We start from the raw sequence: 8,963 nt of genomic DNA on the forward strand, positions 1-8,963 counted from the left end.
CATTATTATGAGAAGTTTTTATTCATCCCTTGTTTAATTAAATCATTTAATCTTGATCACTGTGAAAATTTCCTAAGCACTTCAGCTAAAAGCTTAAGAAAACTATTAGTTTTCTTTCTAGGATTATATATTCCAAGATGTTAAAAATTCAAATGTCAGCCACACACCTGCAGACCACGTGGCCACCTTATTCGCATTCCTTCCTCTCTTGAATCACTGGGAAGAAGGCGAGCAGCTGCTTGTGAGATGGGATAATATTGATTAACGGTGTCTACAGGAAATCAGCTCAAGACAATTAATTTTTATAGCACCAATCCTGTACTTTCAAGCATTCTATTAAAATTATGCATTGTTAATTGATACTGCTGGGAATTAGAAGCAAAGACCAGTTTGGCACAAAAAGAAAGGACACAACTCTATTGCATATTCATATTGACTTTCTACTTTATAATCCAGTGGGGAAGGGAAATCCGAGCTGTGATCTATCAAACTCATTATAGATGAAAAATTGTTGCTCCTTTCCTTTTATTTTTAAGTCAATGAACATTAGGTATTGTGTTCTAAGATAATGAGTTATCACTGTGTCAACTGAGACATGGTGCGGATTTTGTCAGTCTTCCACTTTTGAACCTCTAAGGGCAAACAACACAGAGTCCTGCGCTGCAGTGCGTTCCTGCTGATTTAATTCTCTTTTGGTATCTATTTGCATCTTTAGAGCACCAGATATCCTGGGATCACTGCCATCTTCCCTTGCAGTGCCTGGGGAACAAGACTAAAGAGAGACTTGCACATCTCTAAGGCACTAAGCAGAATATGTTACAGAAAGGATCAAGCTGAATGTTGAGTCCTAGGAATGAGAATTTTCATGGCTTGGAGAAAAAAAAATCATTATTTGCCCGATGTGTTTAAGTAGTTATGCTTCCCAGTATCATACACAGACTTGTTATTTTATTACTTTGCAAAAAAGATTGTCATCCTCATAAATGCATTCTACTGCCTCTATAATAACATAACTGAGAGAATGAAGAAAGGCGAGCCTTTCTAGAAATCTGTTGTATAAAGCAACAGTGACAACACAGCAAAAACAATTCTAGTCCTTAAAGACTTCATTTTAACAGCTTCAGCAAATAAGGAATAAAACATATCTCTTAGAAGTGGAAAAGTGGGTTAAAATATTGAATTTTATTACTGAACTAAAAATATCTTTATTTTGATTTGGGCATTTCAGGTAAACTGTTTTAAATACTAAACTTGGCTTTCAGAATTTAAACTTACTAATTGCTCATCATTTATTAAATCTTTATTTGAAATGAGCTCTCTGAGATTGAAAATAGAGGTTGACAATGAATGAGAAGCTTAATGGAAGAAGAACCAGGTTTGGGCACCCATCCATTCATAGTGTGCACTTTCAGAGATCATTTAGGGTGGTGTTGAGATTGTATACAGTGGAGTCTAGTGGGCCTGGGCTCAAGCCTGTGAGACTGGACAGGAGACCTTCTTCCTTAGAATACAACTTCTTCCTTTGTAAATTCAGGAACAATCCCTATTAGACACTTTCAGAAAAGCTTACAGGAAGCTTAAATGAGAAAATAAATGTAAAACTTCCAATATGTTCTAAATGCTCAAAAAACTCTAGGAACTGTCATAAATATTGCAATTTTGATTGGATTAAAGTTCCTTTATCACAGAAGAAAGTGACTTCTGTCTGTGCACTGAAATAACAGTATATTTGTGATATATTATGATGTTAAACAGATTTTTGCCATTTTTACTTTAATTAAATTTATTTTTAGTATATATATAAATATATCTGGGTTTTGAATGTGCACCATATTTTAAAATAATAAAGATATTTAAAAATAATTTAAAATTTGACTTTCCACTGACTCTGACTTTTTTCTCCCAAATTTCTGAGATTTTAAGAGTCTGTAGTAATTCCACATCAGCCCAGAATGACAGCACTAATATAATAGCAATATAAGGGTCAAGGCAGAATATCACAAATTTGTTGTCCTGTGCATGCTCAGTCTAAGATTCTATCTGCACAGCACCATGACAACCAGTTAGAAAGAGAAAAATTTAGTTAATCTGGCAGTTATTTTAGCTGCATGAAGCCAAACAACTGGTTTCAATCTTATTTTCTTCTGCTTCATTGCGTTGATGAGATTCAACCCATAGTTCTGACATCATGTATGTGACCTAAATCACATTCTTTTACATTCTGGAAATGGCTTTAATTGAGTATTTAATGGAGTATTTGCTCTGTTCAAAAGACCTCTCTTGCATGTCTGTGTGAGAAGAATTGTAATCTGGTGATTATGTGTGCTGAGAGAGGTTTTTTTTTTTTTTCTTTTTTTTGACAGGCAGAGTTAGACAGTGAGAGAGAGAGAGAGAGACAGAGAGAAAGGTCTTCCTTCCATTGGTTCACTCCCCAAATAGCCACTACGGCTGGCACACTGCACCTATCCGAAGCCAGGAGCCAGGTGCTTCCTCCTGGTATCCCATGCAGGTACAGGGCCCAAGCACTTGGGCCATCCTCCACTGTCTTCCAGGGCCACAGCAGAGAGCTGGACTGGAAGAGGAGCAACCAGGACAGAATCCAGCACCCTAACTGGGACTGGAACCCGGTGTGCTGGCGCCACGGGCGGAGGATTAGCCTAGTGAGCTGCAGCGGTGGCGGGAAAGGTTCTTCTTTAAATATTTTTCCTGTAGTTGGATGAAGATGGGTGATGACTTTGGATCAATGAAAGACTACGTTGATGATGTCTGTTTATTTCTTGCCACAAATTCTACCCTGATCTCCCCATGACTGTATGCTTCAAGGGTACTTCACAAAGTTTGGGAAAAAATGCAATTAAAAGTTACTCATTTTCCACAAAGTTTTTGAAGTATCTTCTATGTATTGTTTTGGGTAAGAATAGCTGTTCTGAAGTTAAAGAGACAACTGAGTCAGTCTAAGAGGAGAGTCTTGTCAGTAAGTCATTTCATGTTTTTAAATGTCTTTTTAAAATAATTTAATTGTTATAAGGAAGCAAGGAAATATTTGCAAAATAAGCACAGTGTATTATAAATATGCAGTAACAATGGCTATTTGCATTTTTTCTGTGCTTATACCTACAGTCTTAGCATGTAGACCATGTACACAAATCTCATTTTCTTAATGACGTGTCTTCATAATCAAAACTTTTAAAAAGCTCTCCTAGTCCAAGGGAAGTGGAAGTTGCTAATAATGTCAATTTTTCAATGGAAGGAATGCCAATGTACCTTTCTGATGCTGGAGAATTTAATTCCAAGGATAATTCCACTTGGATCTTGTAACCTTGGTGGAAGAACAGACAAGAGATGGCTCCTAGAGACGGAGTAAGGAACGACAAGACAGTTTTCTCTCCACAGTTCTCCAGGATTTGGTGGCAATGACAAATGGCAACTCAAAGGAGTTTTCCAAACGCCTCTTTAAAGCAAGCTGAACAGTTCCTGTTTGATTTAGCTGTTTATTGTCATTCTTACATGAGAAGAAAGAAATGCTTGGCAAGAGGAAACTTCAGCATGCTGCCAAAAAGGAGCTTCCAGAGTCAGTGTCACTGGGCAGTCGTTCAGTCCACCAGGGAACATCATTTAAACTCAGCTTGAATAGTCCCATTTTTTGACAAGCTACATCTCTGATAACAGCTCTTTAGATTGTACATGGGTTTTAGGTGCATTTATATTATAATTGTTTTAACTTTTTATTTTGAAATAATTTCAGTCTCAGAGAAAAGTTGCAAAAATAGCCTACAAATTCCCTTTACTTTAATCCCACAATAACATTGCACATAACTGCAAACAATTGGGATGTTATTAACTCAATAACTGTTACAAAACTTGAAATATTTTTGGCAAAACTATTTTTCCTTCTTTTTAAATCCTATGTGTGGATAGAATGTGTATTTTCTTTTTATTTATGAATGTGGAAATTGAGAGAGAAGTCACAGGGCTAGTCAGAGTTCAGGTCCTTTATTCAAAGCTTACTATTTTCTGGTAAGAGTTGGGACATGCTCAGGCTGACTTGCCCCAAGTGGTGGAGTTGGAAGCATACCAGGGGATTCCAATTCAATCCCATCAAGGTGGCATGTACCAATGCCATCTCACTGTTCCAGGTGATCAGTTTCAGTTCACAGTTGGTCATGGTGGAGGGACTGGGAGTCAAAGGGAGCACATAGACAAGTCTAGTACCTGCTAACGCTAACCGATGGAGTAAATAAAGGGGAGAGTGATCCAACATGGGGAGTGAGATACTCAGCAGACTCATACAATGGCAGATGTCCTAAACAGCACTCTGGCCTCAGAATCAGCCCTAAAGGCATTCGGAGCTGGCTGAAAAGCTCATGAGAGTATTTCAGGCATGGAAAGCCAAGACACTCTGGCAAAAGATCTCTGCGAGTGAGATCCCAGTGGAAAGAACAGGTCATCAAAGAAGGAGGTACGTTTCTCTGAAGGGAGGAGAGAACCTCCACTTTGACTATGACCTTGTCTAAACAAGATAAGAGTCGGAGAACTCAGAGGGCTTCCATAGCCTTGGAAACTCATGACTGGAGCATAGGGAGATTACTGATGCCATAGACAGGAGTGTCAATTGGTAAAGTCAACAACAGGAGTCACTGTGCACTTACTCCTCATGTAGGATCTCTATCCTTAATGTGCTGTACATTGAGATTTAATGCTATAACGAGTACTCAAACAATATATTTCACTTTGTGTTTCTATGGGGGTGCAAACTGTTGAAATCCTTACTTAATGCATACTAAACTGATCCTCTGTAAAAAAAAAAAAAAGAAATTATCAATTCCCAACTTGACTCTCACTGGGATTAAACATGACAATAGGTCTGCTCTGATTTCATCATCATTTAAAAAAAAATAATCTATTATTTTTCACTTTATGTTTCTGTGTGGGAGCAAACTGTTGAAATCCATACTTGATGTATACTAAGCTGATCTTCTGTATATTAAGATAATCAAAAATGAATCTTGATGTGAATGGAAGGGGAGAGGGAGTGGGAAAGGGGAGGGTTGTGGGTGGGAGGGACGGTATGGGGGGGAAGCCATTGTAATGCATAAGTCGTACTTTGGAAATTTATATGCATTAAATAAAAGTTTAAAAAAAATCAAAAAAAAAATGCAAATGTTCAGAGTAGAGTAGAAGAAATCATTATGTATGTATATGTAAACGTATATCTATGTAAATATAAAATGAATCATTATTTTGATTATTGATTAGTTAATAATAAGGTGCTGAATGTATTCATTCTCATTCTTCCCTCATATTTAGTCTACTCTTTCTCCCCCAAATATCTTCAGAACTAATTTCTTACTTCAATACCATTACTGCTACCTGCAATTCAGATGGTTCTGATTACTTACCTGTATTTTTACAAAAATAAATTACTATTAATCTTCCTGCCAGAGTCATTTTTCTAAGCCACAGAGCGAATTACATCATTCTTCTGTTTAAATTCCTTCATTGACTTCTTGTATATAACCCACTTATTTCTGAGTATGATATATGGTATTTAGCATCCATCATCTCCTTTAGTCCACAAACTATATGGAATAGGCTTTTTATCATTACCTTGGATTTGTAGGTTAATGAATTGAGATCATTTAGTAGCTAAAATTTGAATTTAGGATTCTAGAGATGATGAGACCATCCAACCTAAAGGAGTAAAGTCCATATTCCCAAGCCAGTCAGTTAATATCCAGGCTTGGCTTTAGATATATTTATAGCAATTTGCTTCCTTAGCTCTACCTCACTTCTGTTGTACCTGCTTTATTTATGCCACCATGCCTGTTCATGTACAGGACTTCTCTGTCTGAAATGTTGGGCCCAGTTTTTTCTATTTGGTAAGATCTAGTCCAATTCACAGAGGCACACTAGGGTAGGAAGGGAGGTATTGGTGGGAGCAGTTTACCTGGGTGCAGGCAGTAGTGAGTTCATTTTGTGGAGAGTGCATAGTCAATGTAGTCTGTAGAGAGTTAACATCCCAATGACTAAAAGTCATCTGCTTTTTATTAGCACCTTGTACCAGCAGTTGTAAAGAACGTCAATGACAAAAGACTCCTTTCTGTGTGAGATTACAGCTGTCCCTCCCCATACTACCTCCTGAAGACTTATCATCACCTTGCTTCTGTAGTGTTTAGTGTGGGTCCATATTGGATTTACTATCACATCGAATTACACCTACTTAACTGTCTATTCCTCTCCCAGACTATGTATTCCTTGAGGACAATTATGATATTTTAGACCTTTGAATTCTCAGTGCTGAGCAAAAGGCCTAGATGGATGTTTCTATGAATGAGTTAAAAAAAATCCCAGAATTTTCCTCTTTATATCCTTTTCTGGAAGAATTTTTTATTATTGATGAGTATGTATACCTTTCTGCTCTGAAGAAATTGTTGAAGGAATATCTAGTGTTTTAAAATTACAGAATTGCATGTTATAACCAATGATTTAAAAATTGTATAAAGCCATTTTCAAAAATAAAATCAGGATACCTGGGCCGGCGCCGCCATAGCTCAATAGGCTAATCCTCCGCCTGTGGTGCCGGCACACCGGGTTCTAGTCCCGGTCTGGGCGTCGGATTCTGTCCCAGTTGCTCCTCTTCCAGTCCAGCTCTCTGCTGTGGCCTGGGAAGGCAGTGGAGGATGGCCTAAGTGCTTGGGCCCTGCACCTGCATGGGACACTAGGAGAAGCACCTGGCTCCTGGCTTTGGATCAGCGTGGTGCGCTGGCCGTAGCAGCCATTGGGGGGGTGAACCAACGGAAAAAAGGAAGACCTTTCTCTCTGTCTCTCTCTTTCACTGTCCATTCTGCCTGTCAAAAAAATAAAAATAAAAAAAATCAGGATATCTGAAGAATTTAGGAGGCCTTTTGTTGCATAGCATTAAAGTAACATATTCTATGGGACGTTTGGTAGCATCATAATTGTGAATCCACAGCTTTGTGCAGTGGCAGTATCTTAGCCAATGAGGTTTACCCAAAGCATGATTATTGCTAATTGAAAACTTAATTGTGAACACCAACTTTGGAGCTCAATATACTGCATTCAAAGATAGTGATTATGGGTAATTTCTTTTGGAGTATTATCTCTAGAACTTAATATTCTCATGTGTAAAGTGAATACTGTGAAGAATAAGTGGATAAACACAAACTGGCACATAAAATTACTGATAACCATCAATTCTTAAAATTTTGCCTAATTATGAATATTTCAGAGATGTATATGGCATAGTTCATTTTAGATAATACTAAAGTAATCTTAATTACAAAACATTTTTTATGAGATCCAGAAGGAAAATACAAGCTCAGAGTAGAGAATTTTCCATAGGCATTACCCTGATTTTGGTTCACTGAAAAGTAAACTTTGACACTGAATGGCATAACAGCATGATGACACCTATGAGCTAAATTCTATGTTGACAACGGCTTGAAACTCAAAGGATAAAAACATCAAATATTTTGGCATAAATGTCACCTTATTTATATAACATAAAATTATTATTTGAAATGACCATAGTAGAAACCATATTAATTGTTGTGATTACTGTTGGCCAAGAAATTTGTCAGTAAGTTGAAAAGAGCTTCATGAAGACAACATGTACATATTTTATGTCTATTTTAAATATTTTTGTCATTTTTCAATCTGTTGATGAGAAATCCATGCCTTTCTTTTGAGTATAGGTGCACTGACTGAAATGCTCAATAACATTTCTTTTTTTTAAAATTTTATTTAATAAATATAAATTTCCAAAGTACAATTCTTGGATTATAGTAATTTTCCCCCCATAACCTCCCTCCCACCCACAACCATCCCATCTCACGCTCCCTCTCCCATCCCAGTCACACCAAGATTCATTTTCAATTATCTTAATATACAGAAGATCAATTTAGTATATACTAAGTAAAGATTTCAACAGTTTGCACCCACACAGAAACACAAAGTATAAAGTACTGTTTGAGTACTAGTTATACTGTTAATTCACATAGTATGACACATTAAGGACAGAGATCCTACATGGGGAGTAAGTGCACAGTGACTCCTGTTGTTGACTTAACAAATTGACACTCTTATTTATGGTGTCAGTAATCACCCGAGGCTCTTATCATGAGCTGCCAAGGCTATGGAAGCCTCTTGAGTTCACCAACTCTGATCTTATTTAGACAAGGCTATAGTCAAAGTGGAAGTTCTCTCCTCCCTTCAGAGAAAGGTACCTCCTTCTTTGATGGCCTGTTCTTTCCACTGGGATCTCACTCACAGAGATCTTTCATTTAGGTCATTTTTTTTTTTTTTGCCAGAGTGTCTTGGCTTTCCATGCCTGAAATACTCTCATGGACTTTTCAGCTGGATCCACATGCCTTAAGGGCTGATTATGAGGCCAGAGTGCTGTTTAGGACATCTGCCTTTCTGAGTCTACTGTGTATCCTGCTTCCCACGTTGGATGGTTCTCTCCTTTTTAATTCTATCAGTTAGTGTTAGCAGACACTAGTCTTGTTTATATGTTCCCTTTGACTCTTAATCCTATCTTTCTTATATAAACCATACCCACAATGCATTGTCTGCTATTTCTATTGGTTTCTGTTTATTAAAAGCAGTGTCAGCTAGTTAAGAGTTAGGATCTAGTGTCTGAAAGGAATATTGCTCTATATTTTAAGACTATTTTCTTTTTTTCTTTTTTTTTATTTTTTATTTTTTGACAGGCAGAGTGGACAGTGAGAGAGAGAGAGAGACAGAGAGAAAGGTCTTCCTTTGCCGTTGGTTCACCCTCCAATGGCCGCCACGGCCGGCGCGCTGCGGCCGGCACACCGCGCTGATCCGATGGCAGGAGCCAGGAGCCAGGTGCTTTTCCTGGTCTCCCATGGGGTGCAGGGCCCAAGCACCTGGGCCATCCTCCACTGCACTCCCTGGCCACAGCAGAGGGCTGGCCTGGA

General features: G+C 37.9%; 1 non-coding gene across 1 annotated transcript; it reads left to right on the top strand.

Moving 5' to 3' along the window:
- The first annotated feature begins 6,971 nt into the window (after positions 1 to 6,971).
- On the top strand, positions 6,972 to 7,115 carry LOC127484307 (U4 spliceosomal RNA). The gene has a single exon (XR_007911178.1). It is a non-coding gene; the product is annotated as a U4 spliceosomal RNA (small nuclear RNA).
- Positions 7,116 to 8,963: the final 1,848 nt, after the last annotated feature.

The sequence above is a fragment of the Oryctolagus cuniculus genome, chromosome 15, assembly GCF_964237555.1.
Source record: "Oryctolagus cuniculus chromosome 15, mOryCun1.1, whole genome shotgun sequence".
NCBI classification, from domain to species: Eukaryota; Metazoa; Chordata; class Mammalia; order Lagomorpha; family Leporidae; genus Oryctolagus; species Oryctolagus cuniculus.